This window comes from Narcine bancroftii, chromosome 5, assembly GCF_036971445.1.
Source record: "Narcine bancroftii isolate sNarBan1 chromosome 5, sNarBan1.hap1, whole genome shotgun sequence".
In the NCBI taxonomy this organism is placed as follows: Eukaryota; Metazoa; Chordata; class Chondrichthyes; order Torpediniformes; family Narcinidae; genus Narcine; species Narcine bancroftii.
The window spans coordinates 202,710,858-202,733,556 of NC_091473.1; the positions used below are offsets into that span (position 1 = coordinate 202,710,858).

Genomic DNA, 22,699 nt, shown 5'->3' on the forward strand with positions numbered 1-22,699 from the left:
AAGTTGGTACCACTATCGCGCAAAATTTAAACAGGGTGGGAAAGTTGGTAGCACGATCGCGTACAATTTAAACAGCGTGGGACAGTTGGTACAACTATCGCGCACTATTTGAACAACGTGGGAATGTTGCTACTACTATCATGTGCATTTAAAACAGTGTGGGAAAGTTGGTAGCAATATCGCGCACAATTTAAACCGCATGGGAAAGTTGGTAGTACTATTGCATACAAATTAAACAGCGTCGGAATGTTGGTACCACGATCGCGTACAATTTAAACAGTGGGAATGTTACTTGTACTATTGCGCACAATTAAAACAGCGTGGGAATGTTGGTACCACTATTGCATACGATTTAACAGCGTGGGAAAGTTGGTAGCACTATCGTGTACAATTTAAACAGCGTGGACAAGTTGGTTCCACTATCGCGTACAATTTAATCAGCATGGGAAGTTGGTAACACTATCGCGCACTATCGTGTAGAATTTAAACAGAGTGGGAAAGTTGGTAGCACGATCGCATACAATTTAAACAGCGTGGGACAGTTGGTAGCACTATCGTGTACAATTTAAACAGCGTGGACAAGTTGGTTCCACTATCGCGTACAATTTAATCAGCATGGGAAGTTGGAAGCAATATCACGCAGGATTTAAACAGCGTAGGAATGTTGGTAAGACAATCGCGTACAATTTAAACAGCGTCAGAATGTTGGTACCACTATCACGAACAATTTAAACCGCGTGGGAGAGTTGGTAGTACTCTCGCGCACAATTTAAACAGCGTTGGAAAGTTGGTACCACTATTGCGCACAATTTAAACAGCATGGGAATGTTGGTAGCTCTATAGCGCACAATTTAAACAGCGTGGGAAAGTTGGTAGAACTATCGCGTACAATTTAAACAGCGTGGGAATGTTGGTACCACGATCGCATACAATTTAAACAGAGTGGGAATGTTAGTTGTACTATTCGGCACAATTGAAACAGCGTGGGAATGTTGGTACCACTATTGCGTACAATTTGAACAGCGTGGGAAGTTGGTACCACTATCGCGCACAATTCAAACAGCGCGAGAAAGTTGGAAGCACTATGGTGCACAATTAAACAGCGTGGGAAAGTTGGAAGGACTATGGTGTACAATTTGAACAGCGTGGGAAGTTGGTACCACTATCGCGCACAATCCAAACAGCGCGAGAAAGTTGGAAGCACTATGGTGCACAATTAAACAGCATGGGAAAGTTGGAAGGACTATGGTGTACAATTTAAAGAGTGTGGGAAAGATGGTAGCACTATCACGTACAATTTAAACTGCTTGGGAATGTTGGTAGTACTATAGCGCAATTTTAAAAGCGTGGGAAAGTTGGTACCATCATTGCGTACAATTTAAACATCGAGGGAAAGTTGGTAGCACTATCGCGCACAATTTAAAGAGCGTGGAAAGTTAGTACCACCTTTGCGTACAATTTAAACAGCATGGGAAGTTGGTAGCAGTATCGCACATGATTTAAACAGCGTGGGAAAGTTGGAACCACTATCGCACATGATTTAAACAGCCTGGGAAAGTTGGTAGTACTGTCGCGCACAATTTAAACAATGTGAGAAAGTTGGTACCACTATCGTGCACAATTTAAACAGCGTCGGAAAGTTGGTATAACTATCGCGCACTATTTGAACAACATGGGAATGTTGCTAGTACTATCGCGTACATTTTAAACAGTGTGGGAAAGTTGGTAGCAATATTGCGCACAATTTAAACCACGTGGGAAAGTTGGTAGTACTATCGCATATAAATTAAACAGCGTGGGAATGTTGGTTCCACGATCGCGTACAATTTAAACAGAGTAGGAATGTTGGTTGTACTATTGCGCACAATTGAAACAGCGTGGGAATGTTGGTACCACTATCGCGTACGATTTAAACAGCATGGGAAGTTGGTAGCAGTATCGCACACGATTTCAACAGTGTGGGAAAATTCGAAGCACTATGGCACACAATTTAAACAGCGTGGGAAAGTTGGTAGTACTGTCGCACACAATTTAAACAGCGTGGGAGAGTTGGAAGTACTATCGCGTACAATTTAAACAGAGTGGGAAAGTTGGCAGTACCATCGCGCACAATTTAAGCAGGATGGGAAAGTTGATACCACTATTGCATACAATTTAAACAGTGTGGGAATATTGGTACCAATATCGTGAACAATCTAAACAGTGCGAACGTTGGTAGCACTATCGCGCACTATTGCGCACAATTAAAACCACGTGGAAAAGTTGGTAGTACTATTGTGCCTAATTAAAACAGTGTGTGAGAGTTGGTTGTACTATCGGGTACAAATTAAACAGCGTGGGAATGTTGGTACCACTATCGCACTCAATCAAAACAGCGTGTGAAAGTTTGCACCACTATCGCGCACAATTTAAACAGCGTGGGAAAGTTGGTACCATAATTGCGAACAATTTAAACAGAGTAAGTTGGTAGCACTATCGCGCACTATTTAAACATCGTGGGAATGTTGGTAGTCCTATCATGCACAATTTAAACAGCATGGGAAAGCTGTAAGCACTATGTCGTACAATTTAAGCAGCGTGCGAAAGTTGGTACCACTATCGCGTACAATTTAAACAGCGTGGGAGAGTTGGTAGTACTATCGCGTACAATTTTAACATAGGAACGTAGGAAGTAGGAACAGGAGTTGGCCAAAAGTAGCCCATCGAGCCTGCTCCGCCATTCAATAAGATCATGGCTGATCTAATTTATGACCTAACTCCACCTACCTGCCTTCTCCCCATATCCCCTAATTCCTCTAACATGTAAAAATTTATCTAACTGAATTTTAAATATGTTTAATGAGGCAGCCTTAACCACTTCCCTGTTTAGAGAATTCCAAACATTCACAACGCTCTGGCAAAAACTATTTTTCCTCATCTCTGTCCTAAATCTACTCCCCCGAATGTTGAGACTGTGACCTCTTGTTTTAGTTTCCCCGGCCAGCTCAAAAAACCTTCCTACATCTATCCTATCCATATCCTTCATAATCCTATATGTTTCTATAAGATCTCCTCTCATTCTTCTGAACTCGAGCGAATACAATCCTAGACGATTTAATCTATCATCATAAGTCAACCCCTTCATCCCCGGGATCAACCTAGTATTCCTCCTCTGGACTGTCTCCAAAGCCAGTATATACTTCCTCAAATATGGAGACCAGAACTGGACACAGTACTCCAGGTGCGGTCACACCAGTACCTTATACAGTTGCAACATTACCTCCCAGCTCCTGAATTGAAGTCCTCTAGCGATGAAGGCCAACATTCCATTTGCCTTCTTAATTTCCTGCTGCACCTCCAACCTAACTTTTTATGATTCATGCACAAGCACTCCCAGGTCCCTCTGCACAACAGCATACTGTAGTTTTTCACCCTTTTAACAGCGTGGGAAAGTTGGTACCACTATCTCGCTCAATTTAACCAGCATGGGAAAGTTGGAAGCACTATGGCGCACAATTTAAACAGCGTGGGAGAGTTGGTAGTACTATCGCGTACAATTTAAACAGCGTAGCAGGGTTGGTAGTACTTTCGCGCACTGTTTAAACATCGTAAGAAACTTGGTACCACTATCGCGTACAATTTAAGCAGCGTGGGAAAGTTGGTAGTACTATCGTGTACAATTTTAACATAGGAACGTAGGAAGTAGGAACAGGAGTTGGCCAAAAGTGGCCGATCGAGCTTGCTCCGCCATTCAATAAGATCATGGCTGATCTAATTTATGACCTAACTCCACCTACCTGCCTTCTCCTCATATCCCCTAATTCCTCTATCATGAAAAAATTTATCTAACCGAATTTTAAATATGTTTAATGAGGCAGCCTCAACCACTTCCCTGGTTAGAGAATTCCAAACATTCACTACTCTCTGGGAAAAACTATTTTTCCTCATCTCTGTCCTAAATCTACTCCCCCGAATCTTGAGACTGTGTCCTCTTGTTTTAGTTTCCCCGGCCAGCACAAAAAACCTTCCTACATCTATCCTATCCATATCCTTCATAATCCTATATGTTTCTATAAGATCTCCTCTCATTCTTCTGAACTCGAGCGAATACAATCCTAGACGATTTAATCTATCATCATAAGTCAACCCCTTCATCCCCGGAATCAACCTAGTATACCTCCTCTGGACCGTCTCCAAAGCCAGTATATCCTTCCTCAAATATGGAGACCAGAACTGGACACAGTACTCCAGGTGCGGTCACAGCAGTACAGTTGCAACATTATCTCCCAGTCCTGAATTGAATTCCTCTAGCGATGGCCAACATTCCATTTGCCTTCTTAATAACCTGCTGCACCTCCAACCTAACTTTTTGCGATTCATGCTCAAGCACTCCCAAGTCCCTCTGCTCTGCACAACAGCATGCTGTAGTTTTTCACCCTTTTAACAGCGTGGGAAGGTTGGTAGTACTCTCATGCGCAATTTAAACAGCGTGGGAAAGTTGGTCGTACTGTTGCGCACAATTTAAACAACATGGGAATGTTGGTAGTACTATCGCGCACAATATAAATAGCGTGGGAGAGTTGGAAGTACTACTGCGCACAATTTAAACAGCGAGGGAAAGTTGGTTCCACTATCTTGCAGAATTTATACAGCGTGGGAAAGTTGCTTGTAATATCGCGCACAATTTAAACAGTGTGGGAGAGTTGGAAGTACTATGGTGTACAATTTAAACATCGAGGGAAAGTTGGTAGCACTATCACGTACAATTTAAACAGCGTGAGAAAGTTGGAACCACTATCGCACACGATTTCAACAGTGTGGGAAAGTTCGAAGCACTATGGCACACAATTTAAACAGCCTGGGAAAGTTGGTAGTACTGTCGCGCACAATTTAAACAGTGTGGGAGAGTTGGCAGTACCATCATGCACAATTTAAGCAGGATGGGAAAGTTGATACCACTATCGTGAACAATTTAAACAGTGTAAAAGTTGGTAGCCCTATCGCACACTATTGCGCACAATTTAAACCACGTGGGAAAGCTGGTAGTACTATTGTGCCTAATTAAAACAGTGTGTGAGAGTTGGTTGTACTATCGGGTACAAATTAAACAGCGTGGGAATGTTGGTACCATAATCGCGAACAATTTAAACAGAGTAAGTTGGTAGCACTATCGCGCACTATTTAAACATCGTGGGAAAGTTGGTTCCACTATCTTGTAGAATTTAAACAGTGTGGGAAAGTTTGTAGCACTATCGCGTACAATTTCTAAATACTGTGCAGGGGAAAGCTATGGCAGATCTGACTTCCCAGAATGTCGTGCGGCAGAGAAAGGGCTGTGTGCACGGCTGCATGCACCGAGAATTGGCGGAGGTGTTGCTCTGACGCACGGTTTTCTGGGAAGTCAGATCCGCCATTGCTTTTCCCCACGGCGTTTATAATTTGCGCACTATAACGCTACCTACTTTCCCTTGTTTAAAAATTTTCCGCTATTGCTATTTATTTTCTCTCTCTCTCTTGTCTCTCCCACGGCAAAGTTTATACCTTCATTTTAATCTTCCTTCACATTCCTGCACTCACACAAAAACTTGGGTCATTTCAATCCCACAATGCAATTACCAGTTTCACACTTGCCTGATTGCAGCAAGGGGGCATAATTTTAAGGTACTTGGGAGTAGGTGCAGGAGAGATGTCGGAAGCAGGTTGCACACACAGTGATGGGTGCATGGAATGTGCTGCCAGCATCAAATCTTTTTGGAGACTATTAGGTAGATGGAACTTGAGGAAAATGGAGGGTTACGCAGTCAGGAAATTCTAGGGCAGTGTTTCTCAACCTTTTTTCCTTTCCCTCACATCCCACTTTAAGTAATCCCTCTGCCATCGTGGCTCTGTGTTGAGTAAGGGATTGCTTCAGGTGGGATGTGTGTGGAAAGGGAAGGTTGAGAACCACTGCTCCAGTCCCAATTGTTACTGAAATATTTCGCTGGAGAAAAATGCTCATTGGCCCATTTCCTTTGGGGTCAGTGCTGTCAATCCCAGGCGTGGGTGACGTCATCAGCTGATTTTACTTTCACGCTAGACATTTTAAAGGCGGTTAATTCCTGGAGTTACTTGCAAGTGTGAAAGGGACTAAAATGAGGTATTGCTCCTCCAATGTGTGGATGGCCTCACTCTGGCAGAGCATGAGGCCATGGACAGACACACAGCATGGGAGTGGGACGTGGAAATGAAATGGTTGGCCACTGGGAGCTACTGCTGTGGACAGGGCGAAGGTGCTCAACAAAACCATCTCCCACTCGTTATCCAGTCTCTCCGACGTAGAGAAGGCCACAGTAGGAGCGCCAGATGCAGCAGATGGCTGCTGTAGACTCACAAGGGAGGATTGTTTGATGGTGGGGGAGGAGGCATAGGCACAAGTGGAGCACTTCCTACAATCACAAGGGCAGGTACCAAGGGGGCAATTAGTGGGGAGGGCTGTGTTGGCCAGGGAGTTCCGGAAGCAGCGGTGCTTTCAGAAGGTGGAGAGGGGAAGATGTGTCTGGTCGTGGGATCATGTTGTAGGGGATGGAAATTGCGGAGGATCATTTGTGAATGCGGAGACTGGTGGGGTAGTAGGTGAAGACAAGGCGAATCTTGTTTTTGTTGCGCGAGGAGTGGTGGGGGGGACCAGGGCCGATGAGCAGGAAATGCGGGTAAGGGCCGAGTTGGTAGTGGTCGAGGGGATGCCATGTTTAATGAAGGAGGAGGACAAGAGCCATGAGGTAATGTTACAGCGATACAAAAACTCAATTCGACTCCACTTGGATTATTCAGTTCTGGTCACCTCATTGCAGGAGAAATGTGGACACTGTAGAAAGGGTGCAGAGGAGATCTGCAAAGTGTAGCCCGGATTGGAGAGCTTGCCTTATGAGGATTGGTTGAGTGAACTTGGTGCATCAGAAGATGAGGGGTGATTGAGAGAGGTTGACAAGATGAAGAGGCATTGATCATGTGGACGGCTTTCTCCCAGGGCTGAAATGGCCAACACAAGGGGGCATAATTTTAAGGTGCTTGGGAGTAGGTGCAGGAGTGATGTCGGAAGCAAGTTGCACACAGTGATGGGTGCATGGAATGTGCTGCCAGCATCAGATCTTTTTGGAGACTATTAGGTAGATGGAACTTGAGGAAAATGGAGGGTTACGCAGTCAGGAAATTCTAGGGCAGTGGTTCTCAACCTTTTTTCTTTTTGCTCACATCCCACTTTAAGTAATCCCTCTGCCATCGTGGCTCTGTGTTGAGTAAGGGATTGCTTAAGGTGGGATGTGTGTGGAAAGGGAAGGTTGAGAATCACTGCTCCAGACCCAATTGTTACTGAAATATTTTGCTGGAGGAAAATGCTCATTGGCCCATTTCCTTTGGAGTTCTGAAACCTTGCACATAATGAGTTAATTAGGTACAATTAAAACAGTGATTTTCAACCTTTATCTTTCCACCCACATCCCACCTTAAGCAATCCCTTACTCATCACAGAGCATCGATGGCGTAGGGCAGGGGTGTCAAACTCAAATTCACGGAGGGCCAAAATTAAAAACTTGGACTAAGTCGAGGGCCAAATTAAATATTTATTGAAAATTTTCAACAACATCTGCATGTTTTCTCTTCTTTCAATATATGTAATGTTAAACTTTAGGATGTAACTTTAGGAGGATAATGTTACAGGTCAGGAGTAGGTAGCTCAAGTTCACCCTTTGCTTGACCTGAGGGAAACATATTTGGTCCCTGTGGAGATGTAGTCAGCATTCACAGGCTGTGTCCATTTTGGCCTGCATCAGCATTTCCAGCATTCACTCCTCAGGCTCTAGGCCTCTATTCACCCTCGACCCACCATTCCTCTACCTGACCAGTCCTTTACCCAACCTCTACTCACCCCTCACTCCACTCGCTCTGCCTCTACCCACCCCATCCTATACACGCCCCTCTACTGCCTTTCCCCTCAACCTATTCCTCCCTCTACCCATCTCTCACCCTCTAATCACCCCTCCCCTACTCGCCCTGCCCCTCCCCTTTTACCTCTTCCCTATCCACCCTTCCTTCTACTCATCCCTCCCTCTAACTGCCCCTCGCACCACCATAACTTCCCCTGCCCATTACTCCTCACCTACACCCTCTGCCCACCCCTGCTTACCCACCCACTCAGGCCCAGCGCGCTGCCGATCAGACTTTGCGGAACAGCGGGGGCCGTGCTCAGCCTGCCATGTCCGTCGCGCCGACAGGAAATCACAGGCGCTCGCCCATCCGCCTCACCGCTCGACAGGTGGGAGAAGTGACTGGTTGTGCTGGGAGTCTTCCAACTGGCTTGCCGGCTGATGACATCGACAGACTTCTCGTGTTACAATTTCTCATGTTACAATGGGGAAGGATGTGCAATGAAGGGGGAGGATGGTGGGGGTGACATTACCAAAAAACAGCATCGGCTCTCGCTGCAGGGCGAGCCACCTCTAATACATTTTTGAAATGATCTTGCGGGCCAAATATAATTATATCGGGCCAAAGTTTGACATGTGTGGTGTAGGGAATACTTAAAGTGGGATGTGAGTGGAAGAAAGTTGAGAACCACTGTTCCAGGCAATGGGTTATTGGGTTGGCACAACATTTGGGCCAAAGAATCCGTACTGTACAATAAAGGTTCCATTATGGTTCCATTCACATGGCTCTACATTTATAATGAACATACATGAAATTCTTTAACTTTTGTTAGACAGTGTCACCACTTTATCCAGAAACCTACAGCACCTAGGCGGTCTCCCTTCCAAGCACTGACCAGTCCTGTGCCTGCTTAGCTTCTGAGTTCAAACAATCCCAGGCTATTCGGTGCTGTTGATTTCTGTTTGATTGGGTGGAACATCTTCATGCAGAGAGGGGTGGGAGTGTGGAACAAGCTGCCAGCTGAAGTGGTGAATGCAGGCTCAATTCTGACATTCAGAGTTCAGATTTATTGTCAGTGAACATACGTGACATCATATCCAACCCTGAGATTCTTTTTCCTGAGGGCACAGCAGAATTACCACTAAATTCCCCAACGATCTTCCCCTTTGGACCTACCCCTGCGACCATAGTAGATGCTCCACTTGTGCCCACACCTCCTTTCTCAGCACCATTTGGGGCCCAACACAGTCCTTTCAAGTGAAGCCACACTTCTCGTGAATCTGCAGTGGTCATCTACTGCATACAGTGCTCCCGATGTGGTCTCCTCTACATCAGAGAGATTGGGACACAGACCGGGAGATCCCTCTGTCGAACACCTTGGCTTTGTCTGCCACAATAGCGTGGATCTCCCGGTGGCCACACGTTCCAATTCCCCATCCACACCCTAACATCCTCGATACTGGTGGCTGCTTACCCTACCACACTCTCCCGCATGTGTACACATTTCACAGACAGGGACTTCCAAATGGGATGCTGGGCTTCATTAGTCAGAGTCTAGAGTCAAGAGTCGAGAGGTCATGTTGCAACTCTACATATCTTGGGTGAGACCACACTTGGAGTATTGTGTTCAGTTCTGGTCACCTCATTATAGGAAGGATGTGGAAGTTGTAGAGGGAGTGCAGAGGAGATTTACCAGGATCTTTCCTGAATTGGGATGAGGCAAGGTTTGCAGAGCTGGGACTTTTCTCTTTGGAGTATAGAAGGATGAGAGGAGACTTGATAGATAGAAGATTATGAGAGGCCTAGATAGGGTGGAGGCTAGTACCTGTTTCCCAGGGCAGGATCAGCAAACACCAGAGGGACATATGTGCAAAGTGAAGGGAGGAAGGTTTAGGGGAGACCTCAGGGGTAAATTTTTTTAAGAGGAGAGTTGTGGGGGCCTGTAATGCCTTGCTGGGGATGGTGGTGGAGGCTGAAACATTGAGGGCATTTAAGAGACTCCTAGACAGACAGATGGATGAAAGAAAAAGCAGAAGGACTGAAACCAGGCCTTCATAAATCAAGGCAGAGGTGGGAGTTAAACTTAGGAATAGCGATTGATGAGCGGTGCTGGTCCGACCTGCGTGGTACAGGTTGGTGCAATACAATTTTCTGCACCAGCTGTACCGATGCCACAGAAATTGAACAGATCTAAACCTGATATATCAGACCAATGCTTCAGATGTGGCATTGTGCACACAACCTGGACACGCACCAAGGTGAGGCCCTTTTGAGTGGAACTAGGCCAAGTCCTATGAAAGGTTATAGGAAGGGAATTCCCGCAGGACCCAGAGTTGTTCCTGTTGGGAAATATAATGGACATAAGACTTTCGATGAACCTGTCCAAATTCCAAATCCAATTCGTAATGATCGCATTGGCAGTGGCCAGAAAGAGCGTAGCGGTTACCTAGAAATCCGACTCCTGCCTGAGCATTACTCACTGGAATGCAGAAATGCAAAGCTGTGTCCCCCTGGAGAAAATTTTTTCTCAAGTTGTAAGTATGATAGATTTTTTTTAAATTTGGCAATCTTACCATAGGAGCATGATGATAGTGTGGACCATTGCGCCACTTCACCCTACCTTCCCCGTCTACTCCATCCCATCCCATCCCAACCAGGTAGTCAAGAGAAGAAAGCAGTCTGAGCACTGACTGCAGTGCAGTGACAAACCCATAAACCCCTGAAGGTAGGATAGAGTGGTGAAGAAGGCCTTTAGTATGCTTGCCTATATAAATCAATGCATAGAATCTAGGAGTTGGGAAGTAATGATGAAACTGTACAAGGCACTGGTGAGGCCAAATTTAGAGCACTGTGTGCAGTTCTGGTCACTGATTGATAGGAAGGATATTAACAAGATAGAGAGAGTGCAGAGAAGATTTACAAAAATGTTGCCTGGGTTTCAGCATCTGGAATACAAGGAGATTGAGCAAATTAGGTCTTTATTCCTTGGAACATAGAAGAGATTTGATAGAGGTGTTTGAGATAATGAGAGGGATAGCTAGAGTTGATATGGAAAGGCTTTTCCCTTTGAGAGTAGGAGAGATGGAGGTCATGGGTTGAGAATTGACGGGCAAAGGTTTAGGAGTAACATGAGGTGGAACTTCTTTACTCAAAGAGTAGTTACTGTGTGGAATGGGCTTCCGGGAAAGGTGGTGGAGGCAGGGTCAATTTCGTCATTTAAGAAAGAGTTGGGTAAGTATATGGATGGGAGGGGAATGGAGGGATATGGGTGGAGTGCTGGTAAGTGGGATTAGAGGAGGGTACTTGGATCAGTGTGGACAAGAAGGGCCAAACTGTCCTGTTTCCATGCTGTAATTGTGATATGATATGTGTTTCACACCTTTCTTGTGAATCTCTTCAACGTCGCGTGTAACTGTGGTTCTTTCTTCTTTGGCTTGGCTTTGCGGATGAAGTTTTATGGAGGGGTATGTCCACGTCTGCTACAGGCTCGTTGGTGACTGACAAGTCCGATGCGGGACAGGCAGGCATGGTTGCAGCGGTTGCAAGGGAAAATTGGTTGGTTGGGGTTGAGTGTTGGGTTTTTCCTCCTTTGTCTTTTGTCAGTGAGGTGGGCTCTGCGGTCTTCTTCAAAGGAGGTTGCTGCCCGCCAAACTGTGAGGCGCCAAGATGCACGGTTGGAGGCGATATCAGCCCACTGGCGGTGGTCAATGTGGCAGGCACCAAGAGATTTCTTTAGGCAGTCCTTGTACCTCTTCTTCGGTGCATCTCTGTCTCGGTGGCCAGTGGAGAGCTCGCCATTTAACACGATCTTGGGAAGGTGATGGTCCTCCATTCTGGAGACGTGACCCACCCAGTGCAGTTGGGTCTTCAGCAGCGTGGATTCGATGCTTGCGGACTCTGCCAGCTTGAGTACTTCGATGTTGGATGTACTTAGTGGTTAGTGAAGTGTTAAAAATTGGGGAGGGAGGGGGGACGGAAAGAGCTTGAACCCTGTAGAAAACTTTGCATAGAATGGGATCTTTGTAAATTTAGCCAATGTTGATACTGTTCACATTGACACTGATGATGTCAATAGCTGAGTTTAAGTTTGGAAAATCAAAACTAAAATATTCAAATAAAGGGAATACATGGGTCGGCACAACATCGCATGCCAAAGGGCCTGCACTGTGCTGTATTGTTCTGTGCTCTATCCTGTACCCTAAATCTGTTCATCTTTTGACAGGGGTGGGGTGAGGGGGAGAGAACCCTGCCTCTGTAATAAAGATACCAAGAATTTTATTTAGAAGTTGGAGACTTGGCTTCTGCCAAAGTGCTCAAATATGGGGACTGATTTGAGTTTCTCTTCGACTTTGCACCCTGAAATGTTTGTTTAAGAGGCAAGGGTGTGTTCAAAGCTGCCTCTCTGCAACTCTGTGTGAGGCTGTAAACCTTTAATCACACAGACAGCTCTGTGCACAATGCACTGCCAGCAATAGCGGTGGAGCCAGGTGCAATAGGATTTTATGTAAAGATTCTATTGGAATCTGCACCCAAGATGGCGGCACCTATGATCGGTAGCAACAACGAGGGGTTCCAGACTCCAGGGAAGCAAAGGACTGGCGCAGGGCACCAGAAAACAGGGGGACCACCCCCTCGTCTGAGGAGGAGATGACTGACAGGACGGTGACCACGGTAACCAGCTAGGGCAGTTCTGCGACCGAAGGAACCACCCAGGCGCGGGCTGCTAGCGACCCTGAGGCGAGAAACCCATTGAAGCCGCAGACAGCTGGAGGCTGCAGTCGAGGGACTCGCACCAGGCTGCAGACTGGTTCAAAACTGGCCAAAGGGGTGCCAGGTATCGGATCTGGGTGCCGAGGTCGCTGAAGGGTCCCTGACCATGTCAGAGGTTCGGACCTGGAGCTCAGTTTGCCGATGGTTTGGAATGGACTCTGTGTGGCCGCGGAAGCGCTGGAGACAAATCCATGGACACTCTGGGGGGGGGGAGGCTCTCTTTTGCTTCTCTTTCTTTGACTGTAAGAGGCGCTTCAGGTAATTTCTGCTGACGCTGAATCTGTCTGCGTTATAGCAGGCAAAAGGCAAGTTCGTGTTATATGACACTGTTTTATTACATGTCAATAAATTGCATCATGATAGGTTCTCAGAACTGAGAAAAATAGAGGGTTATGAACGGGGAAATTCTAGTCAGTTATTAGGTTGGCAAAACACTGTGGGCCAAAGGGCCTGTACCATGCAGTAGGCTTGAAAGACCTGGGTTGGTGTGTCCCTGTAAAGGTAAGAAGCAAAGAATGGAGAACCTTGGTTATCAGAGGAAATTGAAGTTCTGACCAGAAATGAGAAGAAAGAGGGGGATCAGGTCGAGGCACTTGGTATCAAGTGAGAACCTTGTTGAGGGTGCAGGAGAAATTACGAGGGCAGCAGTGAGAACCTCTGGCTTGTGCTCCTCCCCCTGCCCTTTCTTCCCTCCTCTCCTTCCATCTCCCCACCTTTTTATTCAGGCTGTTTTTGCTCATACCTGGACAAATGGCTCAGGCCCGAAGTGGTGGTCATGTCCCTTGGCTTCCTATCAACGCTGCGCGACCTGCTGAGTTTTTCCAACGTGTTTGTGTGTGGCATAGGGAAATGACCATGAGCAGTCCCAGACCATAAAAAACCTTCCAAATCAAACAAGTAACACACAAAGTTCAAGGCAGCAGATGGTCTTTATTTCGGTCACCACGATCGAAACGCTGAATGCCAAGTGACGAGGCTTTTCTGAAACCTTATCTTGATACACATCTTGCTAACGGATGCACAAAATAAATCGGGGTAAAGCACAGATGCTCATGGACACAGTTTAAAGCCATGGCTTGACGCTGGGTATAGTTCCCAGGGAAGGAGCTTGACGGCGCCACTCTCGCTGCTCGGGATGCGCGCTGCCTCTGTAAGGGCTCATTGGCAAAACAAACACTGAATACTATTCTCACTTTTTGCCTTAGAGCGGTGGTTCTCAACCTTTTTCTTTCCACTCCCGTACAATTTTAAGTAATCCCTAAGCCATCGGTGTTCTGTAAGGGATTGCTTAAGGTTGGAAGGGAAGGTTGAGAATCACTGCTCTAGACCCAATTGTTACTGAAATATTTTGCTTGAGAAAAATGGTCATTGGCCCATTTCCTTTGGGGTTATGAAACTGAGCACATAACAGATCAGTTAGGGATGATTAAAATAGTGGTTTTCAAACTTTTTCTTTCCACCCACATTCCACCTTAAGTAAACCCTTACTAATCACAGAGCACCTTTGGCATACAGATTACTTAAAGTGGGATGGGGTGAAAAGAGAAAGGTTGAGAACCACTGCCAGAGTAAATGCGAGTAGGCTCTTTCCACTTAGATTAAGAGATATAAATACGAGAGGGCATGGGTTTAGAGGGAACATTTGGGGGAACTTCTTCATTCAGAGAGGGTTTGGAACGAGCTGCCACCTGACATGGTAAATATGGGCTCACTTTTAAAAATGAATTGGAGAGAGACATGAATGGGAGAGGTCTGGCGGGCTATGAAATGGGTGCAGGTGTGCGGGACGAGAGGAAGGATGTTTCGGCGCAGATTGGAGGGGCCGAATGGCCTATTTTCGGTGTTGTTTCTATGGTTCTCACACTCCATCCAGGCGGATGGATTGGGAGCTGGATGGTGGGTTTGCAGACCCCGCTGAATTCTTGGTACCCCCCAAACTTGATTGGCCACGGTTCCAGCTGTGACTTGGTTATGCACGCAGTGAATAAAGAAAAACTATTGCCACGCCAACTGTAAATCTTAATCATGTTCTCCCTGTGGGCAATCACTGTATGTACATTTGGATATGTTAGGACACCCTGGATGGCTGTGCCTGAGGGCCCTCCTACTGACCTCTGAATAAAGGCGTCCATGCCACAAGCCCCCTCCCCAGTCCAGGGCAGTCGACCGGTATGGACAGGCATCCATTCTGTGTGAATAAAAGCCTTGCAATTTCTCTACAGCTTCTCGTCTTTGAAGTTATTGATGGGGCATCACTCACATTAGTGGCTTTTGTCAAAATTAGCGAAGTTGAGATTTCAGTCTAAACAGGAAGAATCGGGTTGGAGGGCAGAAGCTGAATTCTATCTCGGGAGTCTATCACTAGATGGCAGCAATTCAACATCCAATTTGTAAACACCACCCCCAGCACCCAGTCTCTCTTTCCCTATCCCCCTGTCTCCTTTCCTCTGCCTCCCTGACCCCTCTTCTCTCAGAGAGCTGCCATTAGCCCTATGCCCTCCCCCTCACTTTTCATCCTCCTCTTCAACGCTTCCACCTGTACCCACCTCTTGCCCCTCACCCCCGAGCCTTTCCTCCTCTCCTCCTGCCCCCGCGTTGTTGGGCTCAGGGTTCCCGTGCCTGCCCCACAGCCAGCTGAGTTTCTCCCTCACATTTGTGTCCTGACCCATCCCTCCCACTTTTCCATCCACCGTGTCGACGACCACCATCCCTATGGCTCGCTCCTAAAATCAAGCCATTTCTCTCATTCCTCACCTTAAATGGAAATAATTTTGCCTGAACTTAAAAAAAGAAAATAGTCAGTGGCATTGAAGCTAAAACTCTTGTTGCATGCATCAAGACCTATTTTCCATCAAACTTTTCCAGGACCTTAAAGTTGTTTTTCAGACCTTGTGAGTGGGCAATGCTGCCAGTGAAGGCCAGAGCAGAGGTTTCCCCTCAATACAAGCTAGAAACTTGGAGCTGTACAGTTGGCGCAACATGGTTACAGCGCCAGCAAGCTGGGTTCGAATCCCACCCTGTCTGTAAGGAGATTGTACGTTCTCCCTGTGTTGTATGGGTTTTCCCCGGGAGTTCCGGTTTCCTCCCACTGTTTGAAACATACCGGAGGTTTAGGTTTTTTTTTAATTTAGACATACTGCATGGTAACAGGCCATTTCAGCCCACAAGTCTGTGCCGCCAAATTTACACCCAGTAAACCTCCCCCCCCCCCCCCCGTATGTCTTGAACGGTGGGAGGAAACAGGAGACCCTGGGGAAAACCCACGCAGACACGGAGAATGTGCAAACTCCTTACAGAGAGTGTGGGATTCAAACCCCAGTCCCGATCGCTGGCGCTGTAAAATGGCCGCCCTTGGGTGTAAATTGGGCAGCATGGGCTAATTAGGGCCTGTTACCATGCTTTAAAATGTAAATTTCTTCTGGAGCCATCCGCCTCCGGTGAATGTAAGAAGATGCCCGTCACATTGTTACATAAGACTGGGGAAGGTCAGTCACCTTGCCTTACCCATCTCGATGGAGGGATGGATCCACTCTTGGCCTTGCCGTCATCAATATAAAGTTCAAAACTGAGGTTAACAATACAGACATCAACCTCCATCTTACCTAGGAACAGCAATAATGTACTGAAGGAGCCATCACACCATAGGCACGCTTCCTCCTTCATTCTGTTGAGGAGAAATCTGAAGGCACGCACCAACAGTCTTGAAGACAGTTTCGTTCCCGCAGCCATCAGGCTCCTGAATGAACCCCACAACAGTGCTCTCTCGCTTTGGTTGTTCGGTACTGATTGATCTTCCTTCTCATTGTAATCCTAAACTCTGTAAATTACTAGGATGTCACCCACACTTCAGGAACTGAGTTATGGGAAAGGTGAAACAGGTTAGGACTTTATTCTCTGGAGCGTAGATGAATGAGGGGAGAGTTGATAGAGGTATTTAAAATTATAAGAGGGACAGATGGAGTAAATGCAGGTAGGCTTTTCCCACTGAGGGTAGGTGAGACACAAACCAGAGGAGATGGGTTAAGGGTGAAAGGGGAAAGGTTTAGGGGGAACTTCTTCCCACAGAGGGTGGTGGGAGTGTGGAACGAGTTGCCAGCTGAGATGGAGCATGCGGGATCAATTTTAACATTTAAGAGGAATTTGGACAGGTACATGGATGGCAGAGGTATGGAGGGCTCTGGACTGGGTGCAGGTCAGTGGGACTAGGCAGCAGAAATAGTTCAGCATAGACTAGAAGGGCCAAAAGGGTCTCTGTGCTGTAATGTTCTATGGTTCTTAGATGCTGAGCGGGTAGACAGAGTATATGTAGTTAGGCTTTTCCCACTGAGGGTAGATGAGATACAAACCAGAGGAGATGGATGAAAGGGGAAAGGTTTAGGGGAAACATGAGGGGGAACCTCTTCACACTGGGAGTATGGAATGAGCTGCCAGCTGAAGTGGTGAATTCAGGTACATGGACTGGAGGGGTGTGGAGGGCGATGGTTCAAGTGCAGGTCAGTGGGACATGGCCAAATTATAGTTTGGCACAGACCAGAAGGGCCAAAGGGCCTGTTTCTGTGGTGCCGTGTTCTATGGCTGATGTATTACTGTATTGTCTCATCTTTCTCACCACTGCTAGTGTCTTAAGATCTTGTCCACAACAAAACCATCCTCAAAACACAAGTTGTTAGCTCTGGCAATGCAAGGGTGAAATGCACCTGTGTTGGGCGTGTTAATAAAACCAGTGATTTAAAACATGATTTTTTGAGGTTTTTTTTGTGGATTTCAAGGCTCACCTGGTATGGAGGCGCCAACTCTCAGGACAGGAATAAACTCCAGAGGGTTGTTAACTCGGCCTGCGACATCACAGGTACCAGACTTCATTCCATCAAGGACATCTACATGAGGTGTGTCTTAAAAAAGCAGCCTATATCCTCAAGGACCCCCACCCCCCTGGTCATGCCCTCTTCGCTCTGCTACCATCTGGAGAAAAGGTGCAGGACCCTAAAGACGAGCACTCAGCAGCACAAGGACAGCTTCTTCCTCGCTGCCATCGGATTCCTGAATGATCAATGAACCAAAGACACTGCCTTACTTTTCGTGCACTCTTATTTATTTATTCCTTAGTAGTGAGATGGTATAAAATGAATGTATAAGTACGACGCTGCTGCTAAACACTGAATTTCATGACTTGTTCATGACAATAAATTCTGATTCTGACTTGGACACTGAAATATATGGTACATACTATCCAGGATATGAATTATGGATCTGATATATGTATGTTAGTGATATACGGAATATTTTATTTAGTTTATGTAACTGTCCATACTATCTTAGTGGATTGTACCTTTTTTTTGTTTGTATGTTCCTCATTAAAATCGATAAAAATATTTTTAAAAGAAAAATAAAACAGCTTTTTATTTGTACAGGTCAGACCTTCCGCAGAAGAGATCGCAATGATCCACAAACCTGAACCCCTGCCCTGTCGTGCTGGGAAGTGTATCAGGTTCAGTGGGTTCTCTGGGAGATGAATCATGGGTGACAAACGGGGGAGAACGTTAAACAGTACTTGATCACTATTTCACTTAAGCAACAATGTAGACATTCACCTCAGACATGGGTTGGACTCTGACAATAGCAAACCTATACTCGACACACTCACACACTTGAGTGTGCACAGTACAAACAGGGACTCTTACACACCCCCAGTTCCCTTTACTAGGGAATATATAAACCTTAAAACATTTTGCTTAATTCCTTGAAAACATTTAACCATTGCTGCATCTGCAGGTTCCTCCCCCTCCATGTAGCTGCCCGAAAGACGAACCATAACATTATAGATAATGAACCACTTCCCTTTCCCCAAGTTTAGAGATAAAGCCTCTGACCCTTACTAAGCAGGGATAAGGAGACACTTTAAGAGAGTGACCCCAACGGTGAGCGGCATCAACCAGTTTTTCATCCTTGGCAACACCATTGGCATTTCACACAACTTTATCCAAACAGCTGCTACAAATAAAGCACGACCAAGGCCCTCCACTGGCTGAATATTTGCTCCCTTCTTCACCAAATCTTTATGCGTTACTTCAGAGAACATTTACAATTTTAAACGTACGTATTTTTTACCTACTATTTTATTCTCATTTATTTTATTTTTTTAATTTATTTGTAAATTGTGACTTGGGTTTGAATCCGGTTCTGTCTGTAAGGAGTTTGTACGTTCCCCAAGTGACCAGGGTTGGAATCTGGCTCTGCTGTAAGGAGTTTGTACGTTTACCTCAGTGACCAGGGATGGAATCTGGCACTGTCTGTATGTTCTCCCCATGTCTGAATGCGTTTCCTCCAGATGCTCTGGTTTCCTCCCACTGTTCGAAACTTTAATTGGTGTAATCGGGTTGCTCGGACTTGTAAGGGCCTGTTACTGTGCTGTATCTCTAAATTTAAAATTTAATTCTAAAATTAGAAAGGCATTAGAACAGCAACTGCTTGGACCAATACTGCAGCAAGACATATATATATATTTTTATATATATATATATATATATATATAAGGCATCGCACCAAGAACTTGCATCCAGAGAACATTTCTGAAGCAACCTGCACCGACAGGTCATTGACTGGAATCTAAGAGCAAGGCAGCGTGGGTACTAATAAGGCAGCATGCTGCTAATTCCAAAGTAAAAGATCAAAGTGTAGACACCGTGGTTGAAGTGAAAACACAAAATGTCCTTTATGTAGTAAAGGTAAAAATACAGAACCAACCTTTTGGGCCTAAGCCCTTCATCAATGTCTGGAAAAATGTCGGCAGGCATCCGAACTAGAAGGTAAGAGTGGTGTCAAAGGCAGGAGATGATAAGTGGAGAGAGGAGGGATGGGACAGCAGCAAGGGATGGCTGGGTGGGGAAGGGGGAAAGAGAGGGTAGAATTGGAAAGGTAGGAAAGAGGGAGGGGAAAGAAAAGGAAAGCAGGTTCAGCAAAAGTAGAGAAATCAATGTTAAGGCCATCTGGCTGGAGAGCGCCCAGACGGAAAATAAGGCGTAGAGGCCTGCGAACCGAGCCGCGGCCTGGCTCACAAAACACCCTGCGATCACGAGGGCCCAGCAGGGACCAACGGCCATCATCCCACGTGACCTCCTGCACAGTGCGCAATGGCAGGAACGCCAGCCGGTTGGAGGCCAGCGCTGCGGTAACATCGCTCCTGTCAGTGGCAGGGAGTGAATATAATAAGCAGAGCTGGCAGGGCAATAAATCAGTCCTCGACTCGACTGTGTGTGTGTCATTCTTACTCCACACTTCACATAGCGCGCACACTACAGTGTGTTCCTCCAATCTGTGGGTAGTCACGGTGGGATAGTACAAACGGTGTCCTTTATATAGCAAAGATTAAGATACAGAACCAATGTCTGAGCCCTTCATCAAGGTCTGGAAAAATGTCGGCAAGCATCCAGTCAAGATACATATCCAGCGTTTCAGGCTTGACCATACCTCGATGAAGGGCTTCAGCTTGAAACGTCAGTTATGTATTTTTATATTTTCTGTATAAAGGACACCTGCTGAGTTTCTCCAGCATGGTGGTTTTACAAGCTGCTAATTCAAATTGTTACATGCTGCAACAATCACTCAGTGCTGGTAGGTTCCGTTGCAAAATGTCTTTTCAATATGACTCACAGCTTCATCACTGCTGGCCTTGGCGCAGGTCGCATCGTTGGGACACAATTATAACAATGTGCATCATGTCTCCAATCTCTTCAACTGACCTGTTCTTCCACACCTGTTTTTTTTTTGTTGGGTGAGACAGATTGGAGTTTGAAGATCAGAGGGAGATTCTGGTGATATCTACAGGGGTAGTCAAAATTTGGTACAAGCAGGGGCAACTAAAGCATCAAGTGTGTAATAGGAAGTATGCCCCTTATTAGCTTTAGACATTGAATGGGAGTAGGATCTTTAGCTTCTGTACAATCTTCTGTTTAACTTTATTCCAGTGGTTCTCAACCTTTTTCTTTTTACTCACATCCCACTTTAAGTAATCCCTCTGCCATCAGGGCTCTGTGATTAGTAACAGGTTACTTAAGGTGGGATGTAAGTGAAAAGAAAAAGGTTGAGAATCACTGCTCTAGACCCAATTGTTACTGAAATATTTTGCTTGAGAAAAATTGTCATTGGCCCATTTCCTTTGGATTTATGAAACTGCACATAACGAGTCAATTAGGTACGATTAAAACACTAGTTTTCAACCTTTTTCTTCCCACCCACAGACCACCTTAAGCAATCCCTTACTAATCACAGAGCACTGATGGCAGAGGGATTACTTAAAGTGGGATGTGAGTGGAAGGAGAACAGTTGAAAACCACTGGGTTAGACTGTTCAGAGCTAATTACAGATGAACCTTTCCATCTAATTTCTACAATATATATACTGTTCAGATAACTAAATCCTATCAACTTGGATATTTGCCCTGACATCAGTTCATCAGATTTCAGATTCATTGTCAGAGTACATACACGACATCACATACAACCCTGAGATTCCTTATCCTGTGGGCCAAGCAGAATCACCACTGGTTGGTAGTGCAAAAAATAAATTGTACATAGCATAAATGTAAAAAAATAAAAGCACTGTAAACAGATAATGAATGTGAACAAACTGATTGTGCAATACAGAGAGAATAAAAGAAAATCAATAAAGTCATGATTGAGTTTGTTGTTGAGGAGTGTGATGGTGGAGGGGTAGCAGCTGTTCCTTCTTTAAAAGAAATATTTATTAATACATGTATAATAAATCAACTACAAAGCATTTGATATATAATCCCTTTTTTCTTGTGTGTGACAATTTTTAATAGTTTTCCTCCCTCCCTCGCACGCTGTCCAACTAAAGAAAAGATCCCATGGAAAAGAAAGAAAAGAGAAATACTCTTCGACTAACATATATATATATATTGTTACCAGGAATATCATTTCTAATAGCAATGAATGTATTATAAATATTGCATAGTCAACCAGGGTCTCTTTGCCAAACTACAACATTACTACCAATATCATATTACAAGAGAGATTTAACTATTTAATACTTATTTCAAAAAATGTAATACTGATAAAAACAGAAAAAAATATTAAAATAATAGTATCTTATCGTCAAAATGAGGTTGGAGAGTGAATAAAGGAATCACAAAACAGACTGGCCTGTTATTTGTCTGCATGGAGACCAGATCTTCAAACCTATTTCTTTTTTTTGTAATTGTTTATTTATTGCACTATGAACCATATCAACCAAAATATTTACAGATGTATCTCTTTAAATATACACAGTGACATTTTCTCTTTTTTTTCTCCATCCCTCCCTCCCCCTTCCCACCCCCCTCCATAACCAGTAAATATTGAACATATAAAATACAATAAAACAACATCTTCATACAAAAGGAAAACAAACAAGAAAGATGTATCATCTACTTATGCACATTCAATCTGATCGTGTTTACCTTCTTACCATTTTAGGTGGTGGTGATCTGAGGCCTGCTCTTTCTGTTATGTTCCATATATGGTTCCCAGATTTTTTCAAACATTGTAACTTTGTCTTTTAAATTATATGTGATTTTTTTCAAATGGAATACTCTTATTAATTTCCATGTACCATTGCTGTATTCTCAGGCTCTCGTCCATTTTCCAAGTTGACATTATACATTTTTTTGCTACTGCTAAGGCTATCATAATGAATCTTTTTTGTGTTTTATCCAATTTGAGACCTAAATCTTTACTTCTTATGTTATTAAAAAGAAAAATTTCTGGATTTTTGGGTATTTTTTTTTGTGATTTTATTTAATATCTGATTTAGTTCTTCCCAAAATGTATTCACTTTTGCACATGCCCAAATTGCATGTATTGTTCCCATTTCATTTTTACTGCAAAAACACGTATTCGATATTGTTGGATCCCATTCTTTTAATTTTTGGGAAGTGATATATAACCTATGTAACAAATTATACGTAACCTTGCATTTATTGTATTCTTCATAGCTCCAGAACATAACTTTTCCCATGTTTCATTCTTTATCTTTATATTTAAGTCCTTTT

At 44.8% G+C, this 22,699-nt stretch overlaps 1 protein-coding gene across 2 annotated transcripts in view; it reads left to right on the forward strand.

The window, feature by feature from the left end:
• LOC138764595 (zinc finger protein 436-like) overlaps positions 1-22,323 on the forward strand; it is a 189,842-nt gene extending 167,519 nt beyond the window's left edge. Inside the window, exon 3 of one of the 2 annotated variants that reach the window (XR_011358220.1) lies at positions 22,001-22,323. The gene's annotated coding sequence lies outside the window, so the exon portion shown is untranslated. Of the gene's footprint in view, positions 1-17,420; positions 17,923-22,000 lie in introns of those variants that run through there. The other variant, XR_011358221.1, reaches the window with a different exon arrangement.
• Positions 22,324-22,699: the final 376 nt, after the last annotated feature.